Raw genomic sequence first — 18,382 nt, 5'->3', positions numbered from 1 at the left:
ATATACTAATGCTTTTATGAAGACTTCTAGGTTCTTCTTTATATTATTTATTTTTTTTGCAGGGGGAGAGGAAGGAAAGATTATTTTCTATCATTAATTGCCCTTGAGCAATACTGAAATTGGCTAGAATCTCTTTTCCCTCTTTCCCTCCATCTCTATACTATCGAAGTTAATGCCCTATTTTTAGTTAATTTCTGTACATCAAGCATTAAGCTTATTCAACTTTTCTTATAACACACACACAGTGTTACAGTTTATTATGTGGATATTTAATTTAAAGGTTGTATTTTAAAAGTTATAAGTAGGAGGAAAGTGGTACAGGGAAGGAGAACAGATGTAAATTTTATAGAAAATAATTTGGCTTGAATTGGTCATTTCTTTGCCAGCACGTCTTCACAGTGACTTTAGGGTAACAACACAGTTGGCCTCATGCTGCAATACTGGATACGAACACAATATGTGAATTGTTTACTATTGTCCACATCCCTTCCGGATCTTACTCTTTCCAATAACATAGTGTACAGCATTTTATTACATTTTTTAGTTTGTTCAATGGAAACAGATGTGACATGGAGATACTGCATTTGAAAATCTGGGGGAAGATACTCACAGAAATGCACACTGGAAATTACAACAGGAATAAAGACTGTATGTCTTTGACATTTTACTTGCCATAGATGCAGACATTCATCATACTTCTATATATAACTTATCAGAGATACTATTTAACAAGAAACTAGATAGTGTGTTTGAGTACCTTTAATTCACTTAAAATTAGCTATTATTTTCATCATTAGGAGTAATTTCATTAGACGTTTTATTCAAACTAGATTCTACAATAATAGGAAACCCCAGGCACCTATTAAATAAGAAACATTATCCACCTTGCACTGGTTGTGCTATTTGCTCTTACAGCATCTTCCCGTGAAAAGACCTTTTTGCTTTTCAACCATCGGATGTTTCATTTCCAAGCTAATTCTAATTAGAATTTTAGTAAAATAGAGGGCAGCAATCTGTCTTTTGACACTTATACTAATGGAAGAAACACCTGCCTGAATTACTTTAGTACCAGTTAACAGACTTTTTTCCTATACGTTTCAAATGACTGTGTTTAGAAAGCCATTTCCTAAGAGAAGCATTTTCTGTACTTAAGTCATATTTGTATGTTATAGGTAATATAATTGACAATGTCTACTATGAGATGAAAATATTCTTATAAAAGAGTTAAAAGGATTTCATTTTATCATTCCCTGTTCTCCTTTTACATGGCCTGTCATTCTTTCTCCCTCCCTCCCTCTTTCCTTTCTTTCTTTCTTTCTTTCTTTCTTTCTTTCTTTCTTTCTTTCTTTCTTTCTTTCCTTTCTTTCTTTCTTTTTCTTTCGTTCATTTGTTCTCTTTCCCTTTCTTTCCTTCCTTCCTTTTTTCTTTCCTTCCTTCCTTTTTTCTTTCCTTTCTTTCTTTCTTTCTTTCTTTCTTTCTTTCTTTCTTTCTTTTCTTTCTTTCTTTCTTCTCTCTCTCTTTCTTTCTTTCTTTCCTTTCTTTCTTTCTTTTTCTTTCGTTCATTTGTTCTCTTTCCCTTTCTTTCCTTCCTTCCTTTTTTCTTTCCTTCCTTCCTTTTTTCTTTCCTTTCTTTCTTTCTTTCTTCTTTCTTTCTTTCTTTCTTTCTTTCTTTCTTTCTTTCTTTCTTTCTTTCTTTCTTTCTTTCTTTCTTTCTTTCTTTCTTTCTTTCTTTCTTTCTTTCTTTCTTTCTTTCTTTCTTTCTTTCTTTCTTTCTTTCTTTCTTTCTTTCTTTCTTTCTTTCTTTCTTTCTTCTCTCTCTCTTTCTTTTCTTTTCTAAATTTCAATACAGGGACATGAATACCATGGTGTTGTATTTTCAAGGTAACTTGTCATTTTGTTCCTTCCTTGCTATCAGTTATGAAACTGCCCAAAATGATGGGACCCCACGCTAGGAGAAAAGTTTTGATGCAACTACTTGGAAGTTTATATTAAGCTGGAACCATCAAGGCAGGCGTGATTAAGTGCCAGTGGGATGGGTTCTGTCTGGCACAGTCATACACTGTCTTCATTTCATGCATTGTTTTATGTAGCTTTGCCTTGTGACCTCAGTGTGTGAATGACCAGAAGGCAGAGACTATGTATTGGATGCTTTCTGTAATCCCAGTTTCTACTGTACTTTAAGGTGACATTTAAAGTACTCAGCCCTCCTTCCCTTCCTCTCTGCAGCTAATCCCCCTAATGCTTCTCCTATACATGTCCAATATGTGCAAACATAGATTTTATAAAATAAAAATGGGATATATAATATATTTTTACACACACATGTATGTACAGAGCTATGTTTCTTGAAGTTTTCTTTTGTTTGGGGGGGGAGGTAATTAGGTTTATTTATTTATTTTTGATGGAGGTACTGGGGATTGAAGCCAGGGCCTTGTGCATGCTAGGCATGCATTCTACCACTGAGCTATACTTATCTCACTTCATAACTGTGTATCTATAACTTTTTGCTGTTTTTAACTCTATGTATTACATTTATTCTGAAATGGCTGCAATTTATTTCACTTAATGTTTGTGTGAATTGCCTTCTATAGTAGGATAGGGTATTTTTTTTTCCAAATTAACAGCAATTTTCCATAAATTACTTATTTTTTACAGAAAAAATCATGGACATCTAGCTGTGAAAACTCAAATGCCAAAATACTGTTCAATGACAGAAAACTTTTCTTCTCACTTAAAACTATTCATAGAATAAACCAACATTTATTGAAATTCTACCCTTTTCAAATAAATTATATGGTACTTTATATGAGGGTTTATATCAGAATTCTCTATCCACTTAAAATTTTTTTCTATACTTGTGCTAATAACATAGTTATTAATTTTGTGATATGAACAAATTTTTATAATCCATGCTTAGAGAAAATTGCCACATTCCACAAATGAGTGATGCCTTACTATTTTAAGATCATTTTATGTCTGTCAATAACGATCAACATTTTCATTTAATTTTTTTCATATAGGACTTGCATCTTTCTTTTGAAGCTTATTCTTAACTATTTCATGGTTTGGATGAATCCCATGAGTCTTTTTATTTGAAGCTTTTTGTCACTCATTTCTAAAGATTTTGTTATCTTGGGTTTTCTATTCTTCTATCCAAACTAAGATTTTATTTAGAAGAGAATTTCCCTTTAAATATTTTTAGTATATATGTTTTTTGGTTACTTTTCCATACCATCAACTTCTAATTCTTTTTTACTGAGTTTTCGCCAGAAAACGTGAAAGGTGTGTTTCCTGTACTTCAGAATATGTTGCAATAATCTTGTGGCTTGAGACACTGTTAATTTTCACAAATACCTCATGATAATCTTTTAAATGATTTGTTCTTATTTTCTTTTTGTTTGTCTTTCTTTGCCCCGAGGCCTCCACAGAACTTAGCAGTCCTCTGGTCCAAGCTCTGGCTCAATTTCGGTGGATCTGAAGCTGGAAAGCCATTGTCACAATGAAGAGCCTCCTAAGGTACTGGGCACCTAAGTTTTTCTCTTTTTTGTATTTTTTGCTCTACTAATATATGAGAAGTGTTTTAAATATTTTTATTAATCATGATTTGTTATTTACCAGTTTCCCCTTTTATTTTTATTAGTACTTGCTCTCTACATTTTGAAACATTTCTGAGGGCATAAAGCTCTTTACTACTGTAGCTTCTTGTACCTTTTATTCTATCATATTTTATTGTTATGTCTTCTTTCCCTTTATCTTCAGTCTTTGGGCCACTTTATTTTATTCATTCCTCCAGAAAAACAGTGTAAACCAGAATTTAAAAAGTCATAGTATAAGATTTGTTATTAAGGGAATTTACCCACTTTCATGCTTATTATTACGATGGACTTAGCAATGGCATCTTATTTTCTATTATTTATTTGTTGTTCTTTGCCATTTTTTTCTTTCCTCATTTTTTTAGACTGAGGATTTTGAGGTAGTATGTACTTTCACTTGCATAATTTAGAATTTATACAAATGATTTCTATTTTTCTGAAATCACTTATACAAATGATTTCTACAGTTTAATGGATGTTAAACTATAAAACATAAAATGTTAAAAAAATAGATTTCTCATGAATATTCAAGGTTAATCAGTATCTATAGACTATTTCCAAAGAGAACAGTAACTTCCTGTTCCCTGCTCCCTAAGGTCTTCCACCCATTCCCAGTTGAGATCACCTATAACTTCTGTTAATATTTAAAATATGTCACAACAATTACTTTGATATAACATCAATAATTTCCTACTTTTATTGCTCCTCACTATTCCTTGTGTGGAGGGCATATTATTTATAATTGATAAACTCAAATGTGCATAAATGTAAAGTTTTCTTTCTTTTTTTTTTTTATTTTAAGACATCCATTCTAAACAAGGTAAGAAATAATCCAGTCACTTCCAGGTAAACTTGGTCAAATAAAATTTTGGAACTTTTTCTACTTTTCTATTCTGACTTAAACAATAATAACTGGTTAGCAGAATAGTTGAATGTTAGTAGAGAAGAAGGAGTGGGGAAGATAGACCATATATTTTAAAATATTTTTGGCATACAGTATTGTAAGATGGTCCTCAAGATTTCTGCATCAAACTGTAAACTACTGTCTGAAAATTAAGTTATTGTTGCTAAAATAATGATAACTACTAAAGTAATGACACAGATATATTATTGTTATTATTTTTCCAAACTATTGCCAACTGTGAAGTAGAAGGATATTTCATATTCATTTTTTATTCTTTACTAAGACATCTTTTTTTTTCCCTCAGCAATTCATTAAAATAAATACCGAGTATCTGCAACATTCATTTTTACTCTGTAAAGACATGGTTTCTACCTTCAAAATGTTTAGAATAAATGTAGTTAGCAAGATAAGAGATAAGACTAATAAGTTAATAAACAGGGGCTTAAGTAATAGTTCAGAACGTCAATGAAAGAACCCATGTGACACAGATAACCTGCTGTCACAGGACAGTCACAAAGAGGGGATGATTAGTGGGGCTCAAAAGAGGGAGCGACCATTTCCTCCCAGAGAGAGTAAGAGGGCTGGAAGCAAAATCTAAACTACACTGAAATACAATAAGCAGAGGAGAGAAGGTCTTACTATGTGGATGACTTGACATAGAAAAAGTAAAGAGAGAGAAAATAGTTCAGAGACAGAAAGTAAACCTCCCTAATTTCCAGTGTAAACTTATCTTTCAAAGTGAAACCTTTCTAAATGTAGAGATAGCTAATTATGCATAGATCTCCTCTGAGACACATAATGTCAGCCTGACTGCTCCAGTCAGGCTAAATCACAGTGGGTCCTTTAAAACCATCTATTAAGGCAGCCAAAATTGCAGTACAGTAAAAGCTGCATTTAGTTTAGGGTGATGGTGTGAGCGAGGTGTGACAGAGTTATGTTTTAGACTAAATCATAGGAAACTATATGGACCCCTGCTACTCTACCAGCTAACTGTCAATTCCAAAGGCTCCATGTCCATTATGAGCTTCACTCTTTTTGCACTAAAATTAATGGAATCAGCAACTTAAATCTCCAAGTTGATAACCTCCTCCTGAATTTCACGTATCAAACAATACTTTTCCAAAAACCCTTTCCTGATAAAAACTTATATTTGGAAAGAATAGTGTTTTTTACTTAAAATATGTACCATAAAGCAGCCTAATTAATTAGAAAAAGACAGAGAAAAGAATCAAAAGATTTAAAATATGGAATGTCTTTTATATTCATTTAAAAGATTTAACCATCACACTTCATTGGAATAAAAACAATTCGTGGAAGAGGGGACAAATACTGATACAAGTTTGAATACTAAATACAGGAAAGAAAGGACCATGCTTACTGATGTAGAAATGGAATGGAGTGTATGTTTTTGTTGTAACAGTAAATTAAAATTTCTTTAAAGTTTAGGAGATGAAGGAGCTAAAGATACACAGCAAATGTGGCACCAGCTACTTTCCTAGTTGTTTTAAGCACTTCTGTTTAACTAAAAAAATTATGTTAAGCTACTGTTATAGATGTTATGTAAAGCCAAATTATTAATCTGGTTACAAATATAAAACAATAGAAAAATTGATTTAATTTTATGAGTAATTTTTTAAGACAATTTAAAGTAACACCTATTAAAATTAAAAATTAATACAGGAAACATTGCAGTATGCTAATAACTTCATATTAGGGTCATCAAAGTGGTTTCAAAATGAAGTAAGTATTTTCAGTTCTCTGGATCCATTTATTTGACAAATATTTGAATAGCTGAAGAGAGAAATCTTTAAGACAAACAAGTACAGAGTTCTGATTTTTTTTTTCCTGGAAACTCCATTTTTTATCAACTTTTTTACACAAAGCAGGAGCCACCAATCCAAATTTGGAAGCTGGGATAGAAAAAATACACTTTGACAAATTTTTTTTTATAATTGGTAATTTTACTTTATTATTATTTTCCTAAAAGTCTCAATTAAGTTGATTTCTGAGGAGCTGGAGATGGATTAAAAGAAGCAATAAGAAGACAGCTAGGAGACAAGGTAACTTTTTGTTTTCAATCTTAGAATCTCTAGTGTTTAGTCTCTGGTACTCTCAAACCTAGATATTCATGTTTACCCTTTTGCAATATTAAATTGTTATTTTATGGGAATTTTAAATGAGCCATAAGTGTTTGCTGAATGGGAGTTCAAATGATAATGAAGTATGGTTTTTGAACCGAAAATGATCTTACCATTAACGTACTTTTTTTTTGTTGTTGTTAAAAATCTGAACATTGGTGGTGAAAATACTCAGATAATGTGTTATATTCAAAATTACTTGGACAACCAGATATTTCTTACAGATCTGAAGTGTTTCTGGGTTGATCCTGACTTAAATGACATTAGCTCTATTGGGACTCAGAGTTAGACAGTGATATATGCCTCATTTCATCCATCATTACTACTAATATATCTTTGACAGAAGTGGAACAATATAGATGGACTTGGTTACCAAGGTCCTGACATGTTATTTTTAATTTACATTCCCTTCACATGAAAAATCCCTAAGTAAATGCAGATAAAATGTGCTGTACTGAAAAAAAATCACATTAAGACAATTGCTAAATAATAAGACATTGTTAAATAATATCAATCTTGAAAGATGGTGGTTTACACTGACTGGACAATTTTATTTCTAAGATCTGTGTTTTTCCCAAGAATTCCATGTTTGACCTAAAGTGGATTGTTTTATATATTTGTTGAGTGCTATTTTAGATTTAGAGAAAATTTTTTTTCTTCCTCTAAAAAGAATTAAGTTTATAAACTCTGGCAGAATCTTACTAAGGAGCAAAGAATGTCTTAAAAGAACAAAGCAATCCAATTCCAACAACAAAACCAAAAACAACCACCAAAAGCTTCCAAAATCATATTTAGTATATGATCATATAGGGAAAGCATTATATACATGATTTCTCACATGGACCTTATTAGCATACATATGATTGGAAACAATAAGCCAATAAATAACATTTTCTATTTCAAATAACATATATTGATTGAGCCACATACATTATGAAGTATCTATCTGGCATTTGCTATAAAGGCAGGGAGAAGAGAACCACGAGAAACCAGCAAGAGATACACTAAAAACAAACACAATCCTAACTGTATTTCCTATTAACATACATTTAAAAAGAAAGGAAAAATTGTTAGCCACATACAACTAATGTTCTCATCTTCCACATGAGTGACTATTTACTATTTAATTCACCAAGCAAACTTTATTGAATATTTACTATGTATAGTAATACTATACCACTACTATGCCAGGAAAATGGCTGGGAGATAAAGTAAAATATGGTAGAATATTCTTTCAATACAAGAATCCTGCCCAAACAGTTCACCAAAATAGTTAGTTTGGAAATATATTTCATCACAAATTTTACAAATATTTATTGACTGCCTATAATGCAGTGAGTATGGGAAGTGACAGACAAAACAACGGAACCTAAGTGGACAATGGTAGCCATAGTCTCTAACACCATTTTCAGAAAACATTTTTAGTATTTCTTTCTAGTTTTAATCCAGAATGTCCCAAATTCCTCTATACAGCATGAACTTACTGGGTGCATGATGCCTTATCATGTACATCATACATTCCAAATTGTTTTAAATTTCATAGATAATTATCTTTCTCAGATGTATAATACTCTGGATGATGCTAGTGATAGGTTTAGTTTTTACCTTTTTGACAGATTTATGGATATTTAACCAGAAGCATAGGTGTTTTGCTTTGGAAAATGAAAAAAAATTAAAAATGCTTCCAATCTTAAAGGTATTTCTTCAGGAAATAAGTGGAAATTGGAATTGAGAATTTTGCAGGACTTAATAATCTAGCTCATACATTTACATTTATTGCAGATTTATAGTTTTAATTACATGAGCCTTGTATTTTAAACATTCTAGGTTCAAGCATATTTAAAAAAAAATCACATGCACTAATGAAATGAGGGTAAAGACTGAATAATGGGAGTTTAGGAATTAAATCCAGAATTCTTTTCTGAATTTAATCCCTGAATGTCATTCTGTGAATTTTGTTTTTGTTTGTTTGTTTGTTTTTAAGGAATAAGATTACAATCCAGATGTAATGCTGGTATACAATTAGTAGTCCTACAGGCCAACTATAAATTAACTATGTTTTTTTGAGTAAACCAAATGTGACAGAGCAAAACATAAAATTTATACTCAGTTCTTTAGTATTTATACCTTTAGTACAGATGACACAAAAGATGTCAATATAATTATTTTTCTTTCTTAGGCTTTGTAACCTGTCCCTTCTCTATGTAGAGAAGAAAATATTGAACACATCTCATTGATACTTGGTTTGGTAGTCATTATTATTACTGATATTACTAAACTACCTGAATGTTATCTAAAACTGCCCTTAGTAAATGGCTCATCATTTCTGGTTCCTGGCAAAACCAACTGAAGTTGATGACAGATTTTCTTAATAAAGTCATTAATGCAAATTGCATTCTAGGGGATTTCCAACAAATTTATTAATAGACTAACTACTTATTTTAAATGACTGAAAAGGCATGCATCATTAAAACTGCCTTATGTACCTTTGGATTTTGGAATTCTCTCAGATGTAACTGAGGAAATGCTGTTATGATTGGATTATATTCAATAAATTTATTCTTGGGCAAGCCAAATATAAAATTGGGTAAAAGCAAGGAAGTAATCAGCTGCTGATAGTTTTTCTATTTGTGCAAAATTTGAAAAGCTTAACCCTCTGCAGTAGCTTACACATCTCTGTGGGGAGTCTGGAACCACACAGAGGACTGTACAGGGTTGCCTGACCCCTAAAGAGGAGCAGAGAGCCTGTAGGGCCAGCAAATCCATAACATGGGACTCAGAGCACCACTACTGATCAACTGGAGACCATCTGCAGCCTTAAACTAGTCAAATATTCTTCTTCCTATCAAATATCCTTAAAAAAACACTAGCCATCAGACAATAACACCAACATTTTCTTATCTGTGTCTTCTGTCTTGTCTTCCAAGGCATTTTTTTATGTATATATATTTCCTATTGACGTATAGCTAAGGTAATTTCTCAACAGCAAAAAATTTAACCCATTTGTAGTATTTAAAGAGGCCCTGGCACATGGTACTGAAAACTGATGTAATCTTTTCACAAAGCAATCTGTGGCAATATAGAGGTCATACTTTTGTACTAGCTATTATTTCCGGGAAATTTTCTTAAACAATCAAATGGAGCAAAACTGCAGTATAAATGAAGATATTCATATTAATGTCATTCACAATTTCAAAACATTTAATTAACCTAAAATATCTGTTGTATAATAGATTGGCTTTGCAGAAAATGATACGTCAGTATTATTGTTATCATCATCATCATCATCATCATCGCTATTCATCCATTTGAAAGTGATGACAAAAATTGCTTAGAAATATGGCAAAATGTTTATGGCATAATTGTAACTAGAACAAAGCAGAATGCAAATTATATTTATTTACTCTTTTATTTCCACATGTATTTATGGTCTAATGTGTGGTCAGTCTTTGGGAAAAAGGGAAAAATTAGTGGGCAAAATTATAAAATTCTTGACTATGGAGCTTTTAGGCTAGCGGAGGATGCATGTGAGAAATATGTGATCACACTAAAAGTTAATTAATTACAACTGTGCTGAGCAGTACTGGGGAAACTGACAGGGTCTCTGAGCAGCATAACAGGAGGCTCTAAATGAGACTAGGCATCAGACAGCCCTTTCGGAGGAGTGTTAAACAGGAAAATGAATAGGAGTTAGCTAGATGAAGTATGGAAAGTGTTCCAGCTAGAAGAAAACTTGTGGGCAAAGATGTAGTCACCATGATAATTTCAGGAGTTGAGAGGGCAGCAAGATGAGAGTGACTGTGTGATAGAGAGCAAAGCAAGAATGCTGCTATCTGAGGCTGGAGTTAAACCAAGTAAGATCTTCTGGACAAAATGTAAGGATTCTGACATCCAAGTAAGATAGCTAAAGTATCTTAAGTAAATATATGCATTATGATTGTACCTGTATGACCATAAGTTCAAAATATATATAGTCAAGAAGCTGAAAATGAATTTAGCAATGACTCTTAACGTGGAATTTGGGGTAATCTCTATCTAAAACAGAAAACCAAAGAGAACAGACTGGTGGTTGCCAGCAAGAAGAGGGTGAGGGGAGGGGCAAAATGAGTGAGAAGAAGGATTATGAGGTACAAACTGCCAGGTATAAAATAGGTAAGTTACAAAGATGTTATATACATCACAAAGAATACAACCAATATTTTATTATAACTTTATACATAGGTTAATCTATAGGAATGTCAAATTACTATGTTGTATTCTAAAACTAGTACAATATTCTAAGTCAACTCTACTTCAATTAAAAACAAATAAACTAAGGTATAATATATGATGTCGCTTCAACTTTTCAATTATAGTTAAACTTGATTGAGAAAACCCAGTCTTCAAAACATGTAAGAGTAATTTTCAAAGTTTGCGAACTCTATATTTTAGGACATTAAACATTAGAGGAAATTCCAACAAATAACACTTTCTGCAACATAATTGTTTATTTCCTCAGTTTTAATACACTTTTTACCTGAAAAGTATGTGTTTTATAACTATGTAACAAAATAGAGGCTCATGAAAGAGTTGTAAAGTCTAAAGAAACTTTGAAATCAAACCTTTATTTATATGATGTACAGCACTCAGTTAAGGGTAACAGTCATGGTTATGTTGATCTACTCTGAATTCGAGATACGCAGGCTTTGTGCAACAAGACTGTTGTTCTTTTTCTTAGTCCACATCATTTTTAAAGTTTAAAGATACTAAAGACAGTTATTTTTCATGTATTTGCAATGTAACATTTTTCCTTCATTTTAAAATAAAAGCAGCATAGCACTTTGCTTTAAGAAATACAAATTCATTCTATAGATTTGATAAAATGTCAAAGTCACTGCTATAATTTTTAAACTACAGAAAGTTTCTGGCCTTTTAGGGGGACTGATTTTCTCTATTTATATATGAAAAGCAGTAATGTTGCCATATTGCACAGGAAACTTTATCATACAGATATAAAAATATCAATGTATCAGTAATCTAACCTAGAAGTTAATGGCATTAGGATTGAAGAAAATGAGGATAGAAATTTTTAGACAATCTAGCAAATATTTCTCAGGAGTCGGTAAATCACATAAGACAGGTTGCTATTTGTGGCTCTGCAATTTAAATCAAATCTCACTCTCCTTGTGTATTTGCAAAATGCTTGTTAATCTATATACGTAGTACAAGACTCTGCAACAAGAATTTGGCCCTTTACTTTTGAAGATATACAAAGTCAGATTTAGTTTCTAGATTGTCCACACAGACGACAAATACTTTTAACAATTTTCTATTTAATTATTTGAGAAAGAGGGATTTGAGAAAATCTTTGAACCAAAAGAACTAAAGCTTACTTTTCTTTATATAGGTGTGTTTAATTCCCGCTATGATTAGTAGGCGTTATGTATGCACATTAAGAAAAGACAATAACCTAAGCCTCAATTTCAAACATTTCCTAAAAACACTTTTTGAAAGCTTAACTAGAGTGGCTACATGTGTTTCACCCACGTTTATGTGCAAACATTTCCAAGGGGACTGCACTTACATTAAAAACCTAAAATCGCAGGAGCATGTTACATTAACCAAGTTCAATAAAAGACAACCACAAATGGAATGCAAAATATCTTTTCAATCTTTCTGTAATCACTTCTAAATGGGAAAGAGAGCCACCTGGGGCTGAAAGTGTTATTACCAGTCATTTTGGTAATGCAATTATTTAAGAATATAACTACTGGAAAATGCTGTAGACACAAAATACCAAATATGCATGCACATGTACGTAGTGTACAAGTACACATATGCATGTAAGAAGAATCCACACTTTCAAGCATGTTGTCTAGATACAATGGAACAGATGAAGACTGCAGTGCATATCGTCTACATATTATTCATGCATGGGAAATCCTATAATTAGGGCTAAAAGTGAAGTGAGCCTTAGGTTTATGGCACCGTTTAGTTCTCTTGCTAAAATCTCTATAACCCTGAAAGGGTAGATGACATTTCAATATTCCCTAAGTGGTACTCTTCCCTCTTTCTTCCTAATTTTCAGCATTTTGTTGTTGTTGTTGTTACATTTAATGCTATAGGTGTACTTAATGTCCTTGTAGAGCTCATTTTTCTCTATGGAAATAGTTGAAAAATACCATGACTATCTTGGGAAAGATCAGCAGTGACAGTGCAATTCCCATCTGTCCTTACTCACATTTGCAGGGAAGATCTGACACTGATTAGTTAGTTGGCCAGAAGTTATTAAACATCTACTGATGCCTTTTACTGTGCTAACCACTGAAGGTAATATATACACAAAAAACAGTTTTTATTGCATGATTTCTGCTATATACTATTTATTCGTAGCAAATGATCATAAATGAAATAGTTACAGATCACTTAAGGATTAAGCTGGGTCTTAAAGATAACAAAAGCAACAAATTTAACAATTAGGGAAATAACTGTGGGCTGTAGTAATAAAATGAATCAATAATTAATGAACTATTAGGAATAGACTTACCATATGACCCAGGAATCCCACTCCTGGGCTTGTATCCAGAAGGAAATCTACTTCAGGATGACACCTGCACCCCAATGTTCATAGCAGCACTATTTACAATAGCCAAAACATGGAAACAGCCTAAATGTCCATCGACAGGTGACTGGATAAAGAAGAGGTGGTATATTTATACAATGGAATACTACTCAGCCATAAAAACCGACAACATAACGCCATTTGCAGCAACATGGATGCTCCTAGAGAATGTCATTCTAAGTGAAGTAAGCCAGAAAGAGAAAGAAAAATACCATATGAGATCGCTCATATGTGGAATCTAAAGACTCATGGACAGAGAATACAGACTTGTGGTTACCAGGGGGGTAGAGGGTTGGAAGGGATAGACTGGGATTTCAAAATTGTAGAATAGATAAACAAGATTACACTGTATAGCACAGGGAAATATACACAAAATGTTATGATACATCACAGAGAAAAAAACGTGACAATGAGTGTGTATATGTCCATGAATGACTGAAAAATTGTGCTGAACACTGGAATTTGACACAACATTGTAAAATGATTATAAATCAATAAAAAATGTTAAAAAAAATAATTAATGAACTAGATGGGCCTCCCCAAATAGGAGGAAACAGAGTAAGGACGTGTGAAAGAAATAAAGATGGCATGTGTGAGTGACAATAAAGATAGGAACCTTTTTGAAACAAAGCATATATTGTGGAACATCATATGATGATATTTAAAGAGAAAGGTAAGGATAGAAATGCTTATGAAGGGGATTAAATGCAGAGGTATTGGGGGGAAATTAGGAGCCAGTGGAAGCACATTGCATTGCACTGGTAGTCATTTGCCTAGAAGTATACAGAAAAATTTAATTGAGTAGGATGAGGCTAGAAACAAGAAAACCAAAACCACTGTAATAATCTGAACATGATACAGTGAGACCCTGTGGAATTAACAGTGATTGGTAAAGTATAGGAAATATGTATCCTTGATTGGCTGCTAGCCAAATTCTTTACCTTCTTATTTAGGTATTATTCAGCAAATAAAACGAATGAAAACATTTTAAGATTTAGATTCAGAGGATGGTAAAATAAATTCATGCATTTTTAAAGGAAATTCTGAGAAATAACACTTAAAGATCATCAGTCATTCTAGAGTGACTTCAGCAATATTGATGGATAGGTAATATTTTCACAAACTCTAGATATTGTGCAATATCTGCTTTGCTCTCTAAGCTGATGATTAATCACAAGTACTCAACAGCAAGTTGTTCTTTCAGCTAGACGAGATTTGTAGGTTTTTTTTTTTAATGCCAAAATTTACTTTTGAGTATGTGAACTCTTCAAATAAGATAAAAGAAATAATACAGAAAAAAATGTAAAAGTGGAAAAAAGGAAATCAAAACTAAAACAAGGAGAAGTAGAGCATGAAACCAAGAGAGCAACGTGGTGTTTAACTTTGGAGTCTCTGGGCACTGTGAAAAGGTTAAAGTGGCAAGAAGACAGAGCAGAAAGAGCACTGAGGTAGAGCAGAAACCAGGTTTAATCTTGTCTGCGTCCAGCCAACTGGGTGAGCAGGCATAAAAGCAATGGCTCATTAGTAAACTAAGATATATAGACTAGTTGATTTTGAATTATTCTGTTTTTATTAAGATGTATCTATCACACTTCAAGAAACAGAAATGCATCCATGTTAGTTCAGATAATGGATTTAAAAACTGCCCAGGGAAGCAAGAGACATATGAACAATCTCAGCAAACTCACAGCTAAATCTCATGAGAAAATGAAATATCATTCCTTCACAATTCAAAATCCAACAGGAATTTTTGTAGTCTAAAGTATGCTGTTGACTTGCAAACATGCCCACAGACTGCTAAGCTTGTGAGCTGGATTTTCCCTATGTGCTCTGTGTCTGTTTTTCTCCAAGTCTTCTTTCTCATTGGGCATCCCTGCCTAATTATGTCTTCTACTCTCTTTATGGGCTCAGTTGCTTCATGGTTTATTTTAAATTTTTTACTAATACTTCTTACTGTGCCTCCCCTTTTCTTGGCCTCTAATACAGCCTCTTTTTCTTTTCATATTCTTTGCTTTCAAAATCCAAAGAAGAGCTTTATATCTATATCCAAAGGTATAAAGTATGACTTCAGGATTTTGGTATGCCTCCTAGATCAATGGGTCATGTTATGCATGTCAGTTCTTAGAGTGATCAGGGCAGAGAGGCCACGTTCTACAATGCATGCCAACCAAAATGTGTCAACTCTTCAGCAGAGATTTTTGATCATGGCACGCAGCATGAGGTTATAATAGCGCAGATATGACAAGCAGGAACATTAAATGACCTGTTCAATATGGGCTCCTTTGATTCTATTCAACATAAAAAAGTCATGACAACTACCATGTATTAGGAATCTACGATTTTTTCAGATGCTATGTTAAATGCTTTAACTTATCCGTAACTTTCATAGTAATTCCCATGCCAGTTTATTTTACTTTTGCCATATTAGAAAAATAGAAATAATTTTAGAATAATTCTCTTGGGTGCCCAAGGCAAAAGAGCTGTTATCAGACAGCTAGGATTTTGAACCCCTATCTCTCTGACTTTAAAAGGCCTACTTTTCAATTTCTCTCTCCTTCCCACCCCATCCTCTTCTTCCTTTATCATGGTCTTAAAGACACTAGTAGAAGTTATGAAGTCTGTTACCCATCCTAAGGAAATATTGTGATGTTTGGTGACAAGAAAGCTATGGAGATTTACGGAGGTAGTTGAGACTAACCAGACTTTGTAAACTTCTTTGAGTCCACTCCAGGAGATAGCAGATGACTTCACAGAATTCACCCACTTTACTATTTGCTAACATTCCTGTTTTATGGAGGAAATTTTACAAGTAGAAAAACTCAGGAATGTCCATGGTAGCAAATATTAAAGATTTGGGGAATAGGTCACATTTCAGTAAAATTTTCTTGACACCACTAAACAATGGAAGGATGAGATACAAATTTAGCATGTATCTGCCAAATTTCTAAAATAGTTAAAGATAAGGGAGTTAGTTTATCCAAAAATATAATATAGGTAAAGGAGAGAAGGTTGAGTATGGCAACTTGGAGATATCTGTAATTAATGGATAAGGAAGAGGGGTCATAAAATGAGATTAAGAATAATGTGATTCAGGAGTGGGAAAAGTGGGAGTGGCAAATTTCAAGAAAAATTATTAATCATTTAAGTCAAATACTTCAGATTTGGGCTAAAACTAAGTTTAGTTTAATGATACAAATAAGTCTTACATTTAGATTAAAAAGAAAACAATAGCAAAATAGACTAGGAAAATGTTTAAGTTTGCGTGAAAATAAAATGCCACCAAGTTTCGATTGATTATAAAGAGCTTTAACACTTGTTGTAAAAAAGGTAAATAAAAGTCTGAGTAATGCTAATTAATCTAGATCATGATAAATGATAACCCTGATGGTCAAAGTCAACTTAGAATAATTTATTTCAAGCCTTTTATTTCGAAAGGAATGTAAACAAAATGCCAAGACTTCTAAAAAGAATGACATTAGAAGGAAGACTAAATTGAAGACGTTTATCACAGGGAAGAAAACATGACAAGTGATGTGGCAGAAGAACAGAGCAGCGGTTTTGTAACATGGTATTTATTCAGCCTTTACTTACTGAGTACCTACCACACGACAGGATTTAGTGAAAAAGACAAAGTCTTTCCCTTAAAGAGCTTAGAGTGGTTCATAAAATAAACACATTAACAGCAGCAAATAAATAAATAAATAAATAAAAGATTGTATTAACATGTTGTCAAAGACAACAGGGTAATAAGAAAAGTTGTGACTAGGGTATATGGCTGCCTTGGCCATTGCACTTAAAGAAGGACTTTCTGAGGAGGCGACAGGATGACATTAGAATGATGAGTAGGTAACTATTAGTTTGCGAGGGCTGCCCTAGCTGAGTGCCAAAGACTGGGGGGCTTGAACAACAGAATTCTATTTCTTCCCAGCTCTGGAGGCTGGAAGTTCAAGATGAAGGTGTCAGCAGGGTTGGCATCTTCTGAGGCCTCTCTCTTTGGCATCTAGATGGATAACTTCTCCTTGTGTCCTCACTAAGTCTTCACTCTGTGTGCGTCTGGGTCCAAATTTCCTCTTTTCCTAAGGACACCAGTCGTATTACAAAGAGCCTACCCTAACGAGCTCCTTTAACTTTAAGGACCCCTTTAAAGGCCCTGTGTTCAAGCACAGTCACATTCTATGGTTCTGAAGGGTAGGGCTTCTACATATGAATTTTGAAGGGATACATTTTAGCCTATAACAGTAACCACATGAAAAAATTGGGCAATGATATTCCAGGTAGTAAAAACATCTCCAGGAAAGAAATAGGCTAAATATGTCAAAGAAATGACAAGAAGGCTTCTGTGACCAGGGCATTGCAGCAAGAAGGCCGATCATGAGACTGAACTGGCAGCCCGGGGCCCAGTCACACAGGGTCTCAGAGGGCACGATAAAGAGTGTGCCTTTCACTTTACTTACAGCGGGAAGCAAGTGTAGGCGCAGAAGCGGGACACAAGCTGACTTACACACTCACAGGCCCTCCAGCTTCTCTGTGGCTGGGGGGGTACAGAGTAACACCAAGCAAGGGGATTATTCAGAAGCTGCTAAAGTAAGTAGCCCAGATAAAAGACGATGACGTCGTAGAATAGGGAGCTCTAACAATAAATGCCAACAAGCAATTTTACTGCCTTTTGAGACTTCATTCTGTTTGGTTCATCAGAAGGTCCCTGTGGAATTTATCCCAGTTACCTAGTGCGGCAGCAATGTAATAAATGTACCTCTTCACTGACTCTTCCTCCTCTGTTCTGTGCTCCCTAGTCATGTGCTGCTGCTTATTTATCAGGGCTAAGGTGGACTTAATTACTGTAGTGGGCATACGGGCAGAATGACAATCAAAGGGCCTTGAACTACAGGAATCTGTGATGATGTTTAATCGATCATAATGTTCCTAGTGGTGCGAGAGATGAACAGCTGTCCAGTGGTTTTGACTTACATAACTAAATACGACAACTGGCAAGCAAAAGACAAACTTCAGCCACCAGAATGGAAAGTTGCAACTCTTCACCAGCAGAAAATTACCAGGTATTCAACAAAGGTGCTACCCTGTGGAAGGAGAACAGATCTTCTTTTTTCCCCTCTGAAATAGAATTATTGTAGAGAACAGGAGGGCA

At 33.7% G+C, this 18,382-nt stretch overlaps 1 protein-coding gene across 19 annotated transcripts in view; it reads right to left on the bottom strand.

Annotated features, from left to right (window-relative positions):
• The window catches only part of MGAT4C (MGAT4 family member C), a 338,576-nt gene that overhangs the window by 66,883 nt on the left and 253,311 nt on the right, over positions 1–18,382 (bottom strand). For 6 of the 19 annotated variants that reach the window (XM_072973281.1, XM_072973282.1, XM_072973284.1 and 3 more), the window contains one exon: positions 18,205–18,348. The exons of the other annotated variants lie outside the window; for them this stretch is intronic. The gene's annotated coding sequence lies outside the window, so the exon portion shown is untranslated. The remainder of the gene's footprint in view (positions 1–18,204; positions 18,349–18,382) is intronic. 19 annotated transcript variants of the gene reach the window in all.

Source organism: Vicugna pacos, chromosome 12 (genome assembly GCF_048564905.1).
Source record: "Vicugna pacos chromosome 12, VicPac4, whole genome shotgun sequence".
In the NCBI taxonomy this organism is placed as follows: domain Eukaryota; kingdom Metazoa; phylum Chordata; class Mammalia; order Artiodactyla; family Camelidae; genus Vicugna; species Vicugna pacos.
Note: the sequence above shows the minus strand (reverse complement) of the source record. Positions and strands in the feature narration are given on the sequence as shown.